This window comes from Palaemon carinicauda, chromosome 4 (genome assembly GCF_036898095.1).
Source record: "Palaemon carinicauda isolate YSFRI2023 chromosome 4, ASM3689809v2, whole genome shotgun sequence".
NCBI lineage: Eukaryota > Metazoa > Arthropoda > Malacostraca > Decapoda > Palaemonidae > Palaemon > Palaemon carinicauda.
In genome coordinates, this window is record NC_090728.1 from 92,740,812 (window position 1) to 92,762,011 (window position 21,200).

Sequence of the window (21,200 nt, forward strand, 5' to 3'; positions counted from 1 at the left end):
AATTCTGTTATGATGCGTTAGTAGTGTGCCTGGCGAAGTTTTGCCTAGGCTGCCAACACTAGTCTTCGTAGGCTAGCGGTTGGCCTATGTACTTCCTGCATGATAATTAGTCTTCCAATTGTGATTTTATTGTTTTAAGCGTTAGGCAACGTTATACATATAAGCCCTTTTCGAGTACCTTCCAAGATAGTATTGGTGTGAGTTTCGATGAATTAGGTAATCGATTCTCTTAGTGCCTAGGCTAGGTTGTCTTAGGTCATTATAATATTATCTGTTTCCCCGTTTGCTCCCTTCTCTTCGGGGAAGGGGCAAACCCTTTCCCTCTGTTTAAGCCCTAGGCTTAACTCTAGTGGTTTGTTTGAGTTAATTTTCAAATATATCTATGCTGGAGTAGTACTGTACCTTCCCGTTCCATCTGAATTGGTTCAGAGGGGGACAGTACAACAGTGTTTAGTCTGAGTCCGGGTTGGTCTGGCATGGGGCAGAGTCTCCCTTGCTGACTGACACGGGCATACGGGGTTTATCCCCCTTGGTCCACCTTGTTGGGTTCCAGTAGTGTTCCCTTCGCTCGGTGACCCCTCAGACTTGTCCTCTTGCCGTTCCGGATTCGGGATATGTTCTCTTTTCTGGAATAGCAATTCCTTCCTTGCCGTGGTTTTAGGGAGGCAGCCAGTAGTGCCGGCCTCCCCCTCGGGTCTTTCTCTGGCTGAGATGAGCTGTCTTAGTGGGGAATGACCCTTAACCAAGGCAAGGTTGGATAGGACCCTCTGTCCTTCCCTTCTATTTTCCGTTCCTTTGTGTCAGTCGTCCGCATCCGTACCTAGCCTAGGTTAGGATGGGGAACTGACGTGGTCTCCTGTCGGCCGGCAGAGTGTGCCGACCGGCAGAGACCCTTCCTTCGAGTGCTGCCCGGTCCTTTCTTGGTCCCTCCATCGCTGCCGTCTGTAGATTCAGTAAGCAGCGGTTAGGAAGCCTGACTTAGTGTCTTCCCTTCCTTTCGGCACTCTTTCGGTGCCGGGCACAGAGACTCATAGCCTCTTAGCCCGGCATTCATTCTGTTGTCTTCGTATGTGTTGTCCTTGCCGTCTGCCGGCCTACAGGCCGGCCGTCGGTGGGGAGGGGTGTTCTCCAGTTCTCTTGCTGTCGGTCGGCGATGGTTATATACCTTTGCCGGCCGGTCTCTTGCTCATCTGCCGGCCACTACAGTGGGGCCGGCAGCCGAGCGCTGCCTGGTGTGGAGGCCAGCCGGCAAGGTTTGCTTACTGCTGCCGGCCGGCCTGCTACACTGCCCGGTTAGCCGGCCACTAAGAATGATGGCCGGCAATGCAATGCAAACCGGGTGGCTGCGGACCGGCAACCACTGCCGGCCGGTTCAGGCATGGGATCTGGAGTTCTCCCCAATAAGGGTGATCTGTTGTTGTGTACTTGAGATCTACCTTTCGAAAATCGGGGGGGGGGGGGGGTGCTGACCGGCAATGGCCGGCCGGCACACCACCCTCAGGTACTGTATCAGTCCTTTCTTTGGTGGTGTATTCAACCAAGGGAGTCCATGATATAGTAGGTTACAACACTGTCTTTTCTATCTTACTTGTGTTACTTGTGCATTCACTTGGTGTCGCCTTACAAGGATAAAAGAGAATTCTTTTCATCCCTGGCCGGAATGGTAAAAATTTTACCTTAGGTGTGAGCTACACCTAATTCCCTTTGGAAATATGCTCTCTGGTTATTCTAGTAAAGACTAACTATGTGACTTTGGCTGGTGGGCTTCCACAGGTGTTTGTGTGGGTTTCACAAGTAGGTGTCTTTCCCTTATTCTTGGTGAATACTCATTTGTTACATGTGAATTGAAATTCACTTGATATTCATGGAAATCTTTCTTCTTTTACAGGAGGAGCATCCGAAGTGTGATAGTGTCTTCTGCAATGTCCGTAGTAAGAACTTTTGCGGACATGTCTCGTGTAGGAGGCACGCTGCTTGCGCAGCCTCCAATGATGACCATCGTTACTGGGATCCGCAGGTATGTGCTGTATGTACTAACCTGCTATCAGAGGCTTTTGAATCCCCTAGGTCGGCGGAGTCAAGAGATGCAGCGAGGGAGAAGCTTCGCTTATGGGTAAGGGGTTTTCAGAAAAACACCACTGGACCTTATCTTCCTAATGAGAAGATGAGGGCATATCTTTTTCCCAAGGCTTCCGCTGATGTTGTTGTTCCCCAGCCTCGGCCGGAGATCCCTCTCGTCCAGATCCCAGTGGAGGAGGATGTCGCTGATGCTATGCAGGACATCCAGTTGGACGACAAGATGTCTGACTTGTCCGATCGTGCGGAACAGGATCTCCTCGCAGAAGGCGAGGAGGAGGATCGAGATCCTATTGCCGTGGAGGAAGAGGTTCCCGTATCTTCAGACGTGCCGGTTCAGGTCCCTGAACCTATCCCCTCTACCTCGTCCGCTCTTCCAGCAGAGCTAGGACAGGCTCTCTCTTCCATCGTTGGTATGATCCAACAGATGCAGAGGGAGAATAATCAGAAGGCCGCTACTTTGGAGCTCCAGATGCAGAAGATCACAGCATCACGTGGACCTCCAAAGAAGCTCAACGTGAAGGACCTTCCTCTGTGCTCGGATGCCAACCCGTGGAGATATGCCGAGCACATGCCGATGACGATTGGGAAGATCGTCATGTCGGAGAAACTGGGATCAATTCCCCTTGAGGAGGTGGAATTCTGGCCCAGTAGAGGGGCCTACCCGGACTGTTATGTCCGTTTGAAGAAGGAGCCGGCCTCGAAGGAGGAGACGGAACCAAAGGAGGTGATTATCCGGGATCACTCCAAGGCTCAAGCCACTTTATCAGCTGCATTGAAGGAGAGGGGGTTCTCAAACTCTAAAGTTGCCGCTTTGAGTAAGAAGCACCCCTCCTTCGTATCCTCCCCGGCTAGGGCCTTCCCCTTTATGCAAAAGGGGTTCGCGGCCGTCTTGAAGGCGGTTGAAGCTGGCAAGCCATGTCCATCTCTGGAGGAATGCAAACCTCTTTCGTTGGCATTGCCGCTGGACAATAAGGACTGGAAGGAGGTGCACCTCACTTTCTCGGTTGGGAAGTTGGACGCCGACATTGCTGGTCAGCAGTTCGGCGAAAACCTTCCCAAGTTGTCGGAATTCCTCCTACGGAGGGAATTGGACACTAAGGAGCGCCTGGCAGCCTCGATGTCTCTCCAGACCAACATGGAGACGATGGCTAGCGACCCCAAGATGCCGGAGATGTTCATGGTAATGGCCAAGATCCATCTGGCCACGGTGACTAAGGACCTTTATTGCTTTGTTAAAGCAAGGAGGGCCTGTAGGGAGTTTGTGTTCGCCTCGGCCACAGTGAGGCATGAACCCAAGAGGCTCATTTCATCCAGCATCTGGGGTAAAGATCTCTTTCCCAACGACGTGGTCAAAGAGGTCGTGGACAAGGCAGCCACTGAGAACCGCAATCTTCTCCTGAAGTGGGGCCTGTCCCTTAAAAGGAAGTCTTCTCCGGATGAGGGCCCTCAGCCGAAAGGAAAGGCGAAGAAATCAAGGTTTTCCTCCCGTCCAGCCAAGCCTTTCAAACCACAAAGACAGCAGCAGCAGCAGCCAGCTTTGCCTCCGGTACCACAACTGGTAGCCCAGACCCCGACCACCTTCCAATGGGTACCCCAAGCCATGTCATCAGCTTCCCCGGCATTCAATCCCGTGTTCGAGGGACAATCAACCACGTTTCGTGCAAGACCCAGAGGGGCAGCCAGAGGTTCGGCAAGACGCCCCTCTAGGGGACGAGGATTCAGAGGTGGTCGCGGCCAGGGAGGCAAGACTGCAGGACAGTCAAAGTGAAGTGTCGCCGGTAGGTGGGAGACTTCAGTATTTCCGGGATCGCTGGACCTTCGATCCCTGGGCCCACAGCCTTCTCAAAAATGGACTGGGTTGGAGTTGGTACAGTACTCCGCCCCAGTGCCCTCAATTTTTCCAACACTCCACCCCCGTTTTGGAGGAGTACATCCAAGATCTGTTGGAGAAAAAGGTGATCCGGAGGGTAAAGTCCAAGTTTCAAGGGAGGCTGTTTTGTGTTCCCAAGAAAGACTCGGGGAAACTCAGAGTCATTCTGGACTTGTCACCACTCAACAAGTTCATAGTGAACCACAAGTTCAAGATGTTAACGTTACAACACATAAGGGCCTTACTGCCCAAGAGGGCATATACCGTCTCCATCGATTTGTCAGACGCATATTGGCACGTTCCAATAAGTCGCCGTCTCTCCCCCTACCTAGGATTCAAGCTACAACAAAAACTTTATGCTTTCAGAGCGATGCCCTTCGGGCTAAACATAGCCCCAAGGATCTTTACGAAGCTTGCGAGCGCAGCGCTCAAACAGTTACGCCTAAAAGGGTTCCAAGTAGTAGCCTACCTGGACGATTGGTTGGTGTGGGCAGCATCCAGAGCAGAATGCCTGCAAGCTTCCCTACAAGTGATTCAGTTCCTGGAATATCTAGGTTTCATGATCAACAGAAAGAAGTCTCGTCTTTCTCCAGCTCAGAGGTTCCAGTGGTTGGGAATTCACTGGGATCTAGTGTCACACCGTTTTTCCATTCCGATGTCAAAGAGGAAGGAAATAGCGGGGTCTGTCAGGAGACTTCTAGGTTCCGAGAGGATATCAAGACGCGAACAGGAGAGGGTTTTGGGCTCTCTTCAGTTTGCATCAGTAACAGACCCAGTGCTAAGAGCACAGCTAAAAGATGCAGCGGGAGTATGGAGAACCTTTGCATCGAAAGAGCGAAGGGACTTGGAAGAGACCGGTCCCACTTCGACTACGTTCTCTTCTCAGACCGTGGTCTCAAGCCAGTCGTCTAAAGAGGTCTCTACCTCTTCAGCCATCCCCCCCGTCAGTGACAATCCACACAGACGCCTCAAAGGTAGGGTGGGGGGGGTCACTCCCATCGGAAAAAAGTGCAAGGGACCTGGTCCAAGCTATTTGGGACTTTTCACATAAACTTTCTAGAAGCTATGGCAGTGCTTCTTACCCTGAAGAAAGTATCCCCACGTCACTCGATCCATGTAAGGTTGGTACTGGACAGCGAGGTGGTAGTGAAATGTCTGAATCGGCGGGGATCGAGATCCCCACCTCTCAACCAGGTAATGTTAGCCATATTCCGACTGGCGGAGAAGAAGAAGTGGCACCTGTCAGCAGTTCACCTTCAAGGAGTCCGGAATGTGACCGCGGACGCTCTATCCAGGGTTGCTCCGATAGAGTCAGAATGGTCCCTAGACGCAGGATCATTCTCCTTCATCTTGAGACAAGTCCCAGAACTGCAGATAGACCTCTTCGCGACGAAGGACAACAAGAAGCTGCCGAAATATGTGTCCCCATACGTGGACCCCTTGGCGGAAGCAGTAGATGCGATGTCCCTCGATTGGAACAGATGGTCCAGGATCTACCTGTTTCCCCCTCACAATCTGATGTTGAGGGTCCTCAACAAACTGAGATCCTTCAAGGGAGTAGCAGCAATAGTGGCCCACAAGTGGCCGAACAGTGTATGGTTCCCTCTAGCTCTGGAACTACGACTGAAGTTTCTATCACTCCCGGACCCAGTTCTGTCCCAGCAAGTCCAGAAGTCGACTGTCTACGCTTCATTACAGAAAACCCGAACCCTGCAGCTCATGATTTTCTCTCCCTAGCGGTGAAGAAACGGTTCGGAATCTCAAAAGATAGCATCGACTTCCTGGAAGAATACAAGTGTAAGTCTACTAGGAGGCAGTACGAATCTGCATGGAAGAAATGGGTAGCCTTTGTCAAAGACAAGAACCCACAAGAGATCTCTACAGAGTTCTGCCTATCCTTCTTCATTCACCTCCACGGACAGGGGCTGGCGGCTAACACAATTTCTACATGTAAGTCAGCTCTGACAAGACCCATTCTATATGCCTTCCAGGTAGACCTCGCTAACGAGATGTTTAATAAGATCCCGAAGGCCTGTGCTAGGCTTAGACCATCAGCTCCTCCAAAGCCTATTTCGTGGTCGTTAGACAAAGTCCTTCATTTTGCCTCATTACTGGATAATGAGGAATGTGCATTGAAGGACCTGACTCAAAAAGTGATCTTCCTTTTTGCCCTTGCTTCTGGGGCCAGAGTTAGTGAGATTGTGGCCCTCTCGAGAGAGGAGGGCCGAGTTCAGTTCCTGGATGGGGGAGAACTGAACCTGTTTCCGGACCCTACGTTTCTCGCTAAGAACGAGTTGCCCACCAACAGGTGGGGTCCCTGGAGAATCTGCCCTCTGAAAGAAGATGCATCTCTATGTCCCGTAGAATGCCTAAAGGTCTATCTTCGTAGAACTTCAGACTTCCATGGGGGCCAACTATTCAGAGGAGAAACATCGGGCTCGAATTTATCTTTAAATCAGCTTAGGGCGAAAATTACATATTTTATTCGCAGAGCGGATCCTGACAGTTCACCCGCAGGTCATGATCCGAGGAAAGTTGCTTCATCCTTAAACTTCTTTAACTTCATGGATTTTGAACACCTTCGTTCATACACTGGCTGGAAGTCTTCCAGGGTATTCTTTCGCCACTATGCTAAGCAAGTGGAGCAGCTAAAGAGGTCTGTGGTAGCAGTTGGTTGCGTCGTTAACCCTGCTGTTTAACTCTGCGAGGAACAGTGGAATCATTTGGGACTTTGATTCTTGGGTGAGTGGTTAGTTATATGCCTTGATATAACTAGTAGTGAAGGCTCTGAGAGCCCACAGTGACTGTTCCAGCGTTATGGTGATGGTAGCACAAGTACAGACAGGTGTGCCAAGTGTTTGCTAACGCTATTGTCAGCAAAGTAGTAACATGGACGTTAACTTTGATACCGGGGTATGTGGCAAGTGACATATTTGTTTTCTTTCAGATAACCATCCATCCATGCACTACGGTACTTGTGTAAATTGTTGGTCATCCACCTTTCATATGTACATATTTATGGTGACCATGTCTATTTATTGTTACTCAATAAACTTGTTCTCGGGAACCTTGCGTCTCCTTCACCTATATTGATTTCATGTTATTTGTTGAGCATTTAGCCTATGTATATTAATCGGGGATATCTATAATAGCCTATTCCTTAATGCAAAGCCTTGTTGCACTGGTTTATACTTTCCTTAGCATAAAGGACTCCACCCCTCTCTGAGGACGGTGGTGGCAGCAAGTTTAATCCTACGCAGATATAACCTTTTTGTCTAATTTTACTTCGACCAGGGTGCTGGTCGGGATTTTTCCCTTGGATGCTGTAGTCCCGTAAGACTAGGCTTTACTTCATATAGAGTGAGACCACTATATTGTACTGGCTGGCGAGTGATTCATACATAGGTATATGTACTCTTCGATCGTTTCTAGAGTCTAGTGGGACTCCTCCCTGTAGGGGGCAGGAAGCGCTTTCATGGCTTATGATTAGTGAAAAGATGTATAACGGTAACATCTTAGGTCTTTCAGTCGAGTTGACTAAGAAACATTCCTGAGGAGTACGGCACGTATTGAGAATCCACAGATACAGTAATGCTCTGGTATACTTCCATCAGGACGACATGGCTTGAGCCCAAAAAACGGATTTTGAGCGAAGCGAAAAATCTATTTTTGGGTAAGATAGCCATGTCGTCCTGATGGACCCGCCCTGTTCCTTTTCAAAAAAAAAAGTGAAAAGGGTTGTAGGACCCCTCCCTACATACAGTATCTGTAGCACCTCGTGTATCGCTACAAGGAATACAGATGGCGCCGCAAGCGGCGCAGGGCACGCTTTCGAAACGGGGAGGAGAGATGCCTTACGAACGGCTCCCCCCTTTCTTATCGTTTTCGTTTTCTTGCCATTTGACCCCTACGAAGTGTTAACTCTATTCGGGGTATAGATTGCTATGAGGCGTGTCAAGAATACGTCCACTGATATTTACGATATCCCTAAGGTCTTTTTTAGGGATACTCGCTCCAGGAGTTAGAATTCTGGGTACCTGAAGGTAAATTCTCTGGGAATATCGCCGTAGTTGTAATATACCCTAGGAAGCTGCCTTTAAGGAACTTCCATCAGGACGACATGGCTATCTTACCCAAAAATAGATTTTTCGCTTCGCTCAAAATCCGTTATATATATATATATATATATATATATATATATATATATATATATATATATATATATATATATATATATTACATATGTGTGTGTGTGCGTGTATATATATTTATATATATATATATATATATATATATATATATATATATATATATATATTTATATATATATATATTTATATATATATATATATGTATATACTGTATAATATGTATTTATATATGTATATATATATACTGTATATGTATGTATGTATGTATGTACAGTATGTATATGTACATATATATATATATATATATATATATATATATATATATATATATATATATATATACTGTATATATATATGTGTGTACATATGTGTATATATATACACTATATATATATATATATATATATATATATATATATATATATATATATATATTATATATTATATATGTATATATATATATATGTGTGTATATGTTCATTTAATTTATTTTATTTAAATTACATGGATATTACCTCATTTGTTATTATTGCCTGCTTAGTTGTTTGGGAATAGTGATCATGGTTGGGAGGTATTTGCATTCAAAGCTTTATGTGAGAGTATTGAATGATCTCAGTCATCCCAAAGATGGTTTTGATCTTTTTGGCGGAACTAATCTGGCCAGAAGCCATCATTACAGAATTGGGAGGATGATTCTATATTTTCTTCGTCTCAGTCCTAACAGGCGGGTTCAACTAACACCTGTGTCTCCATACCTGTTTTGGTGCTATCCACCGCGTACTGTATGGAGTGGACCATCTGGGAACTATACTCTCATTGTGCCGATAGTGGAGAATGCAAATTTCCTTTCCAATGCATGATACTTTCTTAATATTCTCAAACAGGTAAACCAACAAAAACCAAAAAGAAGATCCCTCCCTTAACTAGGGACCATTCAAACACGGATACCTCATCCCCTGGATATGCTGACTCCACCCCGGCACTGTTGATGACCCCTGTTAATTTGATTGGGGAAAATTCTGTTGATGACTTTGGAACTGGAATGGACCATTCTACTGATATCCCAAAATCGATTAATTTGGGTAACATGAGGAAACTTTGAATCCTTCATGTTACTCAAATTCCAATAGAGACAAACTAGGATTATCTATATAAAGCATTTGAGTGCTATGGATGTATAAAAGAAACAAGGATGAGATTTGAAGATGAAAAATGGAATTCATGGATATCTTACAGTAGTTATGATGAAGCATTAAATTCAATAAGTAACATGAATAGTATTAAAATTAATAACTTGAATGTGATGGCTGCTCTCTGTGATAAGGTACCAAAGGATCTGGATGTGCATAGGCCTGCCGACTGGTTTGAAAAAGACGCTGATTTAGTTATGCCTTCCCAGAGAAAGCCAAAACCACCAATGTGGCTTGTAGCTGAATCAAAGGGAGTTACAGGGAATTATTTCAAAATATGCAAATTAATTTGAAAAAAGAGTAGGAACTATTGCACCGGGAGATATATCTCGTTTTGGAAAAAATAGTTACCTTATCCATGCCAAATCGAGCACACAATCTGTAATACTGTATAACCTAAAAACAACTATTGGTGATATTAAGTTAGATGTCAAACCCCAGCTAAATTTTAGCTATAGAAGGGGAGTAGTTTTTAACAGATCTGTATGAATTTACAGAGTAGGAGATACTGGCCATGTGTCCACTAAATGTAGGGAAATTACACGGTCCCAGGTACTGTACATCAGTGATTATCCTTACTTTTCAGGATGCTGATGTACCGTTCCATATCATTATTGAAAATGAAATGATTAAAGTATGACCATTCTAGCAGAAGCCACTGCAATGTTTTAATTGTTTTAAATTTGGACACCCTCCTAAAGTTTGCATAAATGAGAAAATGTGTGCTATTTGCTCCAAATCTTACCATGGAGAATGTGCACTCGGAGCTAGGTGTTTAAATTGGAACTCAAGTCATACATCCACAGACAAGAGCTGCAAGCTTTATAAGTTGGAAGAAGCTGCCCTCAACAAATCTAATTTAGAACATATAAATGTGGGACATGCCAAAAGACTATTAAATAAATCAAATACCTATTCTAAGGCAATAAAATCAAATTCACTTAGTACTGCCAATAGTTCTAGAGAAAGAAATATACCATCTGATAAAATACTGAATGACAAGGTATGCATATTACCTCCTGAGGCTTTACCACAGTGTATTAACACTAGGGCATTGCCCATTTCTGTACAGCCTCCATCCACCATTACAAAAAATAGTACAAACATCTCTCAGGCTATGTCCTTGCCTGATTTGATGGAGGTTCCACTTAAAACCAACTTATCTGATGCACCTGTAATGGGAAAGGTGCAAAAACCTAGAATCTCACTATCTATTAATCGTAAAAGAGAGAGACCTCCATCTCTCTCACCCCCTCCATAAGAAACATTACTTATTATATCAAATAGATTTGACGTTTTATCCGTTGATGTTTCTAATGAACCGGAAGATAACTTGAATAAATCATAAATTCAAGTTGAGGCCTACCATCTGCCTCCACAAATAGATCAAAAGGACACAAGAAAAAGACAAATGTAAAACCCAATATATTCAAACCATCTCTAAAGACCCCTACAGGTAATAATGTTTGGTTAAAAAATGCTAATGGGAAGACTTCATCCAATATGTCTTCCAGAAATAATTCATAGTTTTCTCCTTGTTTTGCAATGGAATTGTCTGGGTCTAGGAACTTAAGCTCCTAATTCATGAGCATTCCCCCATAATTGTATGTCTACAAGAAAGTAAGCTTGATGCTAACACTTCTTGTCCTCGAAAGTATGTTAGCTATAGAACACCATATAATCAACAAGCAGGGAGCCATGCCGGAAGTCTCGTACGTTCGTCTAGATGTTCCTCAAATACCTTTGTCTATTCATACACCCCTGCAGGCAGGGGTTGTACAAATCGATTTAAGGAGAAAATATACAATATGCTCTCTCTACTTACCTCCAAATGATAATATTTTGTATGATAATGTAGTAGAGGTCATTCAACAACTCCCTCAACCTTTTCTCTTACTGGGAGATATGAATGGTAAACATCCTTTATGGGGTAATATTTTAGCAAACACAAAGGGCAATATTATATCATCAATTGTGGAAAATGAGGATGTCGGATTCCTTAATACAGGAGAGCCCACACACTTTCATGTCCAGACAGGTACGTTGTCGTGCATTTACCTATAAATCGCAAGCGCTAATTGCCTTCTCGATTTCGATTGGAGGTCATTACATGTTTGGCATACTAGTGATCATGCACCAATCATTATAAACACCAATAATGGTCCATGTTTACAGAGAACGCCACAATGGAATCTTGACAAGGCGGACTGGGATAGATTTCGTGAGCTAATCGAAATTGAAGGGAATGCAGAACAGTTTGAAAATATTGATGATGCCATAGACTTACTGAATGGAACCCTTCATACAGCAGGAGTTAATTCAATTCCCAAAACAACAGAGTTATTCAAATGACGACCAGTCCCCTGGCGGTCTTCAGAACTAACTACCCTGCACAAAGCCTCGAGAAAGTCTTTAACTTGATTGCACAGACTCCATACTGAGGAGAATTTAATTATACAGTATACAAGAAATGTAGAGCACAGTTCCGTCATGCCATGAAAGAGGCTAAGCACCAGTCTTGGGTTTCTTTTGTTTCCTCCATTAACAGTAGAATACTGCCATCTTCTGTATGGAGGAAAGTGAAAAATATATCAGGCAAATTCACCCCAACCCACCACCAGTGTTGAAGGTAAATGGTCAGTATGTGACTGGAGCAAATGAGGTTAGTAATGCCTTGGCTGATCATTTCTCAAATGTATCATGCAAGTGTGAAGCAGCTCCTGGTCATCAGTATAGGAGCATTGAAGAAAAGAAAATTTAAAATTTTGCAACAGGAAGAGAAGTCATACAATTTTCATTTTACTGAAAGAAATTGATTCTGCACTTGCTATTTGTAATGATAAAGATCCTGGACCCGATGGAATTCCATATGCAATGATCAAACATGTACCTGTTAATACAAAGTTATTTATTTTAAGCATTATTAACAAAATATGACAGGAGCATAGTTATTCAAGTGTTTGGGAACTTGCCATTATTTTAGCATTTTTAAAACCCGGTAAGGATAAATTCTTAGTTGCAAACTACCGACCTATTGCACTGACATCTTGTTTATGTATGATCATAGAGAAGATGGTCAATGCAAGACTGATATGGTACCTGGAAAAGAAGGGCATTGTATCACCTATCCAGTGGATGTGTGGATACGACTGCAATCATCTATTTGTGAAGCCTATGCTTCCAAACAACACTGTGTAACAATGTCTTTGGACCTTGAAAAGGCATATGATACTGCATGGAGATATGGCATTTTTAAAAACATTCGTGAATTGGGATTAAGAGGAGAGCTACCATTGTTTATTCCATCATTTCTTTCACATAGAGTTTTTCAAGTGAAAGTGGGAGAAACTCTATCAGAGGTGAAATGTCAGGAAGAGGGAATTCTTCAGGGTAGTGTGCTGAGTGTAACCCTTTTGGCACTAGCAATTAATGGGATATTCTCAGTCATTCCTCGGTTTATTCTCACAACACTACTTGTGGAGGATCTCTCCGTATCATTTGCTGGAGCTAGAATGGCAATGGTCGAGAGAAATCTACAACTCTTAATAGTCAAAATTATCCAGTGGGCTGATATGAATGGATTTACGTCTTCGACAAGTAAAACTGTAGTTGTCCATTTCTTTCCTATTCGGGGAGTACATCCAGACCCGGATACATACATCAAAGGTCAACGGATCCCATGTGTATGTGAAGCTGGATTTCTAGGGTTGATATTTGATTGTAGGCTTACATGGGTTCTCCACTTGAAAGCCTTGAAAGTAAAATACCTTGAGGCCCTGAATCTCTTAAAAGTTTTGTCCCATACGTCGTGGGGGCAGACCGCAAAACTTGAAATTATGCATGGCCTTGATTTTTTCAAAAATTAGTTACGGGTGTGAAATATACTCCTCAGCCACCCCAAGCTGATTAAAAGTTTTAGACTTTATACACCATGCTGATATCAGATTGTCCACGGGAGCCTATAGAACTTCGACTATCCCAAGCCTCCTTGTTGCTGCTGGAGAGTTACCTTTAGACCTTTACCGGATGTCTTGAATTGTTCGGTATTGGGTTAGGTTGCAGAGACTCCCTGAATCTTTAGCTTGTTAGACTGCAAACCTTTTAAGGCATTATAGATATTTTGATTTGCACCCAAAATCTCCTCAACCTTATGGTTTCCGGGTAAAACATTAGTGGAAAGTTTAGATATACTGTAGGTAGAAATAAAGTGCGCCCATGTAGGATATCATAAACCTCTCCATGGAAATTACCAGATATATCTTTTTGTAAATATTTTATTGGTATAAAAAAGAACATGACTGACTTAAAAGCCTGGTTGCTCTTTATGGAACATGTTGAAGAACACAGGGAATCAACTTTTATATAAACTGATGGCTCCAAATCCGATGCTGGCGTTTGATTTGGAGTATATAGTAGTGCTTTTAATTGTAGAGGTGTACTTCCTCTAGCATCTTTTATATTTATTGCTGAACTATTTGGCATACTAACCGCTGTTGAGAAAAGTTTTCAATTCCAATAATCCTTTAGTTTTAAAAATTTTACAGTGGCTTTTAATTATTGGCATGAAAGGAATAATAGTTTCGATTTTGCTGGGTTCCGGCACACGTATGTGTGTCGGGAAATGAGAAGGCAGATTCGCTGGCAAAGAGTGCTGCAGCTTAGTTGCTACCAAGAAAGTATCCCATTCTTTGTACTGATTTTTTACATACAATTAAGAATTCTATTTATGATAACTGACAACAGCATTATGATAGTTTACTTGAAAATAAAATGAGAGAAATTAATAATGTTATATCCCCCTTGGAGGTATAACAGGATGCCCCGAAAGTGGGAGACTACTCTTTGTCGTCTCCGCATTGGTCACACTCGGGATGACACATGAGTTTTTGCTGGCTGACCAACATCAACCATATTGTGACGACTATTTGGTTCCATTAGCAGTGAGGCATTTGTCAACCGAATGCCCCACATATAGTAGTGAGAGAAATAGATATTTGTTTGAGGTTTGAGGTGAGGATGGCCAAGTCTCTTGGACTTGATGTGTCCTACCATTCAAGTGGTATATTTAGCTTTATTTCAGAAACAGGTCTTCTGAAAGATATTTAACTTTTAAAATGACATCTTGAATATTCTGTTTTTTATTCACAATAAACGATATCGGCGTCAATGACCTTAGATGTCAGGATGCCAGAAAACCTCAAATCAATCAATCAATCTGTCAGCGATGCTGTACTTCTTTGTTCGGCTAAGACAGCCAACTAAGAAGAGTAGAGCCGTTTGTTCTTGTGGAATCTGCTGTCCCTGCAGCGTCACAGTTTTGTTCTGCGCCTTTGGCAACTCCTGGTTAGCACGCTGACTTCGACCTTTCCCTTACAATGATGAGGTCTCTTCCAAGAGGGGATAGGAATGAGAGCTGTGGCATACTGGGCTCCTTCGGGTGTTCCAGTCGGGCGATCCCTTTAGAGTAAGCCCAGAAACTAACTTCGGTTACATTTCACAGGTAACACTTTAGCAGACATTCAATTTGAACAATGCTTGTTGACAGGAAGCAGAGATCACTGCCTGTAGGTCAGCCTCTAGGGGTTGGACAACCTTTCCTTCCGAGGGAGAGTTAATCTCCTCAGGTGTTGGGCTGCTCTCCCTTCTGAGGGAGAACTTCCCTTCATCAGCTTCTATTTAGCAATCTACCCACTGGGGGGGGGGGGGGGGGGGGGGAGAATGACTGACAGCTACTTCTCATCGCAGCAGTTGCAGTTTTTTCGCCAAAGACTTCGCTCTCCCCCATGTTGAGCCGACTCTTCCATCAGGGGTGGAGCTAAGTCTGAGGCAAGTCTCTCCTGCTTGTAGAGATTCAGTTCCTGAGACCTTCGAGAAACCTACATTTTTCTCCTCTGAATCAGTCAGACAGGTTCGCTCTCCGGAGGAACCACCCATACGTTTCTCTTCAGGGGTTTATCAGACTTCAGATTTCATTACGCCTCGCCACCGGACGTTCTGCCCCCATGGGGTAAGGAGATATCTCTTCAACCCTGTTTAGGACCGTCGTGCTGCTCCTTTGGGCTCACATCTCTAGTCAGCTGTTCGTCACTCGCCAGCTGCGCGTGAATCGCAAGCTGTTCGTCTTTCGTCTTTGGATGATCGTCACTCATCGCCTTGTTACCTTCCCCCCCTCATGAGATTGCAAGACTTTATCTCGCTACTGTCAGGCTCATGCTCATCACTCGTCAGCTGTTCACCACTCGCCTTCAGGCAATCATCTTATTCCTGCTGGGGGGGGGGGGGGGGGGGGGGGGCAGGAATGCTTCGCTTGTTTGTCACTTGTCACCATGACTTTCACCCCTTGCTGAGATTGTCCTTCTTTTAGAGAGCGTCACTAGTCACCTCGTAACTCGCCTCAATTTCTCGCCAAAGCGAGATCATCATCAACAGTCTCTTCGACAGCCTAAGTGTTTTTCGACACTCGCCTGCTTATTTGACTCTTCTTTGACTTGATGTTCACCCGTCACTTGTCATTCTCTGACTGCTCATCACTCGCTAGGTGTTCATGTTTTGTCAGCTCATTCTCCAGTCTCTCGTCATTCTCTAATCAGTACTTGGATGGGGGACTGCCTGGGAACACCAGATGCTCATTATTCACCAGCAGTTCTTAGTTCTATTGCTCGCCGCTCGCCAGTACATAGGCGTTCACCAGCCGTCCGTCGTTCGCCAGACTGTAGGCAATCTCATTCAGATCAGAGATAGTTGCCCCTACACTCCTTCTTGAGCTTATTGTTGCTTGTCGGGTCATCGGCACTCGCCAACTCACCATTTGCCAGCGCCTCGTAGGGGTTCTTCCCCTCGTTCTTTCATCCCGCAAGCACTAGTCGACAGACTTAGATCACCATTCACCGTTTGAGCTTAGTCTTCTATTTCTTACAGATCGACCCACAATCACTGCTCTCCTGCCAGGGTGTCCAAGACATCACGCCGGAAGGACAACTCCTGACGATCTCCTTCCTTTGGGAAGAACCTACCTTTAAGGAGCCCAAGGAACCCAAACAGGAAAGCCGCCCTGTTCTGTTCCCTTGTGGGATGGAACCATCAAAGCCACAGCCATCCGCTTCTTCACACCGCTCTCTGATCATCGGTTGATCCCGGTAGAAACCCTGTCCTATCGTTTCATAAACCATCAGCTCTGATCCTCTTAGGGGCCCATTCGGCTGGCACTGCAGTGTACAATGAACCTTGGTTCAACGTCCTGGTCAGAGCAGTCCACCAGACAATTGTTGGAGGTGTTCTACCTCTACTGTTGACCAGTACACCAAGGATTCCACTGGAAAAGTCATCATCTCCAGCTGATATCAAACGTAAGTCCACAGTCCCCTCCTCCTCAGGAACCCTTGGCATCTTCCATCTCTCCCCCGTAGAGGAAACGAGTAGCTGAACCGTAGGACCAGTGTTGAAAGAAATCATTTAAAAAAAAATCTGATTTGATTTAAATCAGAAATAAAAATAAAAATATATTGAGGACTTCTCCATGTGTTTCTATACTAGCAAAAAAATTTGTAATTCTTATTAATGCTGTAAAAAAAAAATTGAGACCTTTATTTGTATAGTTGCAACAATAACTTCAATTCATAAAAACAACAAATTTACCCGAAATGTTTTAGCTATTAACTAGGATTTTGGTCATTTGTTGCAATACTTATACAGTAGTAACTAGTTTTGGAAATTTTCTTTTTTCCAAGGTAATTTCTGATGTAAATTTCATTTTGAATAAATCATGATTTTTTTACTCTGATTTAAATCAATTTAGATCACTTGATTTAAATGAAAACAACCTTGCACAGGACACATCGAAGCGGAGGCTCAGCTTCGTTTCCACTCCTCTGCGAGTAGGATCTCATCTCCATCTCTCGAGCCAAGAGTCTCTCCCTCTTAGAGAAGTCTCTGGGAGGGGCTCCTATCGAGGTGGTTCCACCGGAACTACGACCAATATCCAGACCCTTATGGGAGGACGTCTCTCCCTCAGCGGGTGAGGCACGAAAGGAAGATCGTTCAAGACCTTCACTCTTTGAGGAATTCTTTCCTCCCCAGGAGTTGAAGAATGTCAAGACTGTGCTCAAGTCTTTGGCAAGGACATCAGGACCTTCGCAAGATGGTCCTAAACAAACATCTCCGAACCATGCAGGGGCGGCAGTAAATGACACCCATCGTGCAAGGGACGACACCGACCTACACTGAGATATCTTGTGGGTGGATGACTTAGATGACGGCAATGACTATCTTTCAAGAGCTGCTGATCCGAAGTTATTGTAGGTAGAGCAGGAGTTGGAGCACATCTGGTAGGTCTTGGCCTGGATGAGGATCATCAATGGGTTATCTGACTTGGCAGTGGCCCCTCAAGAAGGCAAAGACTCAGTCTTGAACCATGTCTACAGTACTGTACTTGCGTGAACAAGTTTTCAGAGGCGAGAAAGGTATTAAGCATTAAAATTGACACTTGTGCTTTACCACTCTTTAACGAAGGTGAAAGCTGGCAGGTGATCGCCTGAGAACATCACTGTAGATGTGTACTTCCTTGTTCGTCACGTCATCAAGAAAATGCCTCTTGATCATGGCTCGGGAAGGGATGTTGGGGACATCATCGATGCTCTTATCTAAGAGGTACCTGTTTTTTTCATCCTCGAGGAGGTTGCCCCGTGATGGGCTCCCTCCTACAAGTTTGGAGTATGCATCTCTTTCCAACACAGGTAGAGAATTTGTAGCTCAGCTACGAGAAAATACACTTTCTCGCTTTCTCCATCCTGTGGAAGTGTGAGGGTGATTCTCTCCTTACTTACGCGTTCCGAACATCCACTTGTACGCTCGTCTCAGCCGTTAGGTCTTTGGACAGAACTACTGTATATGTTTTCACCGAGGTCTCCTAGCCTCTTCTCCAGTTCGCCCTCTTCTCCTGGAACTGGTTAGTTTTTCAAACTGTTCGACAAGGAGAAGGCATACGGTCAAACAAGCAGTTAGTCCACAGGACTTCCTGGGCATGTTCGCCCACTAGGACTCTTACTCCTAGATTCTGGAATGCCGTCATCGAGGAAGTATCTTCTACCTTCTAGAAGTTCTCATGAGAAGGTTTGTCCTATTGTCAACCTAGTTTGTCAGGACCAGCTTCATTCTCCAAAGACTTCAGTATGACTGACTGATCCTAAGAGACTCGCTGGCTGACTTTCATTGCCACCGAAACTTCACCCTGAATTTACCAAGATCGGAGGATTGAAGTAAATCTTGAGAGATACCCCGGCTTCCTTGTCAGAGACAGGTACCCTTAGATACGCTCATTATCGTCATGCAGAAGTCTTTTCGGTAGATTGGCGGGTTCCTATGAGGAGGATGACAGGAATCTTCCCTCTACGAGACGCACTTCCAATTGGCAGTGGTTACGTCTCTTAAGTCACCACTTCACTCGAGTTCATCAAGCCCCCATTGGATTCCTTCAAATATAGCTTCTCCTGGGACCTGAATAGGAGCACGAGTAGGATCCCCCATATTTCGCTGGTCTCGGACAGGAAACGGACCCGAGAAGATGGTTGACAAATGGAATCTTCACCGAGGAGTCGACCTTCTCGGCCCATCCGCAGATTGAACTCTCCCTCCCGCTGCATCAAAGAAAAGGGGTGTTTGCCATGCTGTACCACTCGACCTTTGAGCCCTGGTCAAAGTCCAAACGGTACTATCTCTTAAACCTCCCAGAGATGAGGGTAACCTTCCTACGGACAATGGGTATCACCCCTTTTGTGGGGAACTCAGATTTGAGCTCTGGCTTGTTTCTCAGACAACAACCGACGTCAACCTTCAACTTGAGCTGGAACTCGTGGATGGGAAACAGTGTGTGCAGCCAAGAGGTTTGTTTCTAGGAGCTGGAACTCGTGGATGGGAAACAGTGTGTGCAGCCAAGAGGTTTGCTTCTAGGTGGTGGAACTCTTCCTCCAAGGGTGAATCCCTCTAATCACTGGTCAACAATCTTCTTGCTTGTGGGGAGTACCGCCAACTACAGCAGCAGATGTTGATCGTGTCTTTCCCGTCTGTGGAAAAGTCTTCACCCATTGGCTTCCCTTTGAAGGCTTCTTCCAGCAAAGAGAGGGATTCATCTGCTCCCCTGCCGAGGGAATAGTCCCTCTACCGGCTATTGTGCAACAATCTTCTTGCTTGCTGGAAGAATTGCAGACAGCGGGAGCAAACGGTGGTTGCCTTTCCCATCTGCGAGAGAATCTTCCTTTTCCTGGTTGGTCTCCCCTCCAGGGGATTCCTCTGACAAGAATTGGGTTTTCCCATTCTCTGCCATTACCCTTCAGAGCAGGCCTTATCATTAGCAGTCTGGTCTTGTCTCGTTAGAAGACTCGTCTCACCTACTGACGTAGATCCTAAGGGATCCTACAGGTATTGGATTCATCCATCACCCGCCCTTGATCTTCGAGAGCAGGCCATCAAACTTGTCTCTCCAGCAAGATTTGTCTTGCCTAGCTCACGCCATTTGCTCCAAGTTTGAACTTTTGAAATTATTCTGATTCAGCTACGAGATTAGGAAGATCATTCCACAACTTGGTCACAGCTGGAATAAAACTTCTAGAATACTGCGTAGTATTGAGCCTCATGATAGAGAAAGCCTGACTATTAGACTAGTAATCCAAACAGAATGGAACTGTGCGGGAATATCTAAATGTAAAGGATGATTAGAATTATGAAAAATCTCATACTACATGCATAACGAACGAAGCAGTATCTTTGCTGTTACTTCATGCCTGGAGACTATCCAGCTCCTCCTCTCTCAGAGAGTCTCTTCCGCAACAGGTTGCAAAGAGGATGCCTGGATACGTTCGTAGATTTTTGGCTTTGGCCACCCAGGCTAAGTGGACTAAGTGGAAATCCCTTCCCTCGAAACCTTTATGCCGGCATTATTGGAATTCCTCGGTTACTTTCGGTAGGAAAGCTTCTAGCGGTCTTAGCAATGAAAGGCCACCGCCAGACCTTGAGCCTCGCCTTCAGACCAAAAGGAATTAACCTTTCCTCTATGTCAGCATCGCATACGGAGTTTCGAGCCTAGAGACCCTTAGTCAGAGTGGAGACCTCGATTCAGGACTCCACGCAGCAGATGTTCACCTGACATCGATGACAGGTCTCCTGCTCCTGTTGGCTTCGGCCAAGAGAGTCTGCGAACCCCATGGGATGCCCTTAATGTCTTGCATTCACGACGATGGGCCAGGTAATGCTCGACCTCTCTTCTGGCAGGTCAGATCCCAGAATCTGAACACTTTGGTCTGGGAGTCCATAGCATGACCAATGATCCAGATCAACAGTTACTATGCCAAAGAGAAACTAGAGGTCTTGCCTCAAATAAACTAAAAGAGCTCTTCCCCGAGTGTTAGCAAGCTTTGTCAGCTCGGGGAAACTCAAGTGGAAGATCACCAAGAACACGTTCTTGACTCAGATTCGCAAGGTCATGGACCAAGCATCAAATCTTTATCCTTCTACTCTTAGAAGAGACCAAGAGCTCATAACATTAGGGGCAGGAATACGCCCTAGCGTTTATGAGACTACTCTAGGATGCAGGCCTTGTCAGCGGACGTGTAGAAGCGTCACATGACCTTCACCGCTCACTCCCTGCAAGACGTGACCCATAGGAACATGGAAACATTCTCCATGGATCCTGTGGTGGCTATACAATAAATGGTTTAAAACCTCGGGTTCCTTGATGGACAAGTAGCATATGAGGGAGAGCAGAGTTTTACCATGGTGAAGTCTGGGATGAATGACAGAGAATGATTGGCTCTTTGTTTCACCTTCCACCTTGTGGGGTAACAGCACCTACGATACTCTAGAAAGCCAAGCTCCACTGACTGCAGGTAAAACCATTACCCTTGTGTAACCTGATATAGA

The 21,200-nt window shown here is 44.9% G+C and overlaps 1 protein-coding gene across 1 annotated transcript in view; it reads left to right on the plus strand.

Annotated features, from left to right (window-relative positions):
- LOC137640061 (recQ-like DNA helicase Blm) overlaps nucleotides 1-21,200 on the plus strand; it is a 394,741-nt gene that overhangs the window by 143,004 nt on the left and 230,537 nt on the right. The gene's annotated exons all lie outside the window — the stretch shown is intronic.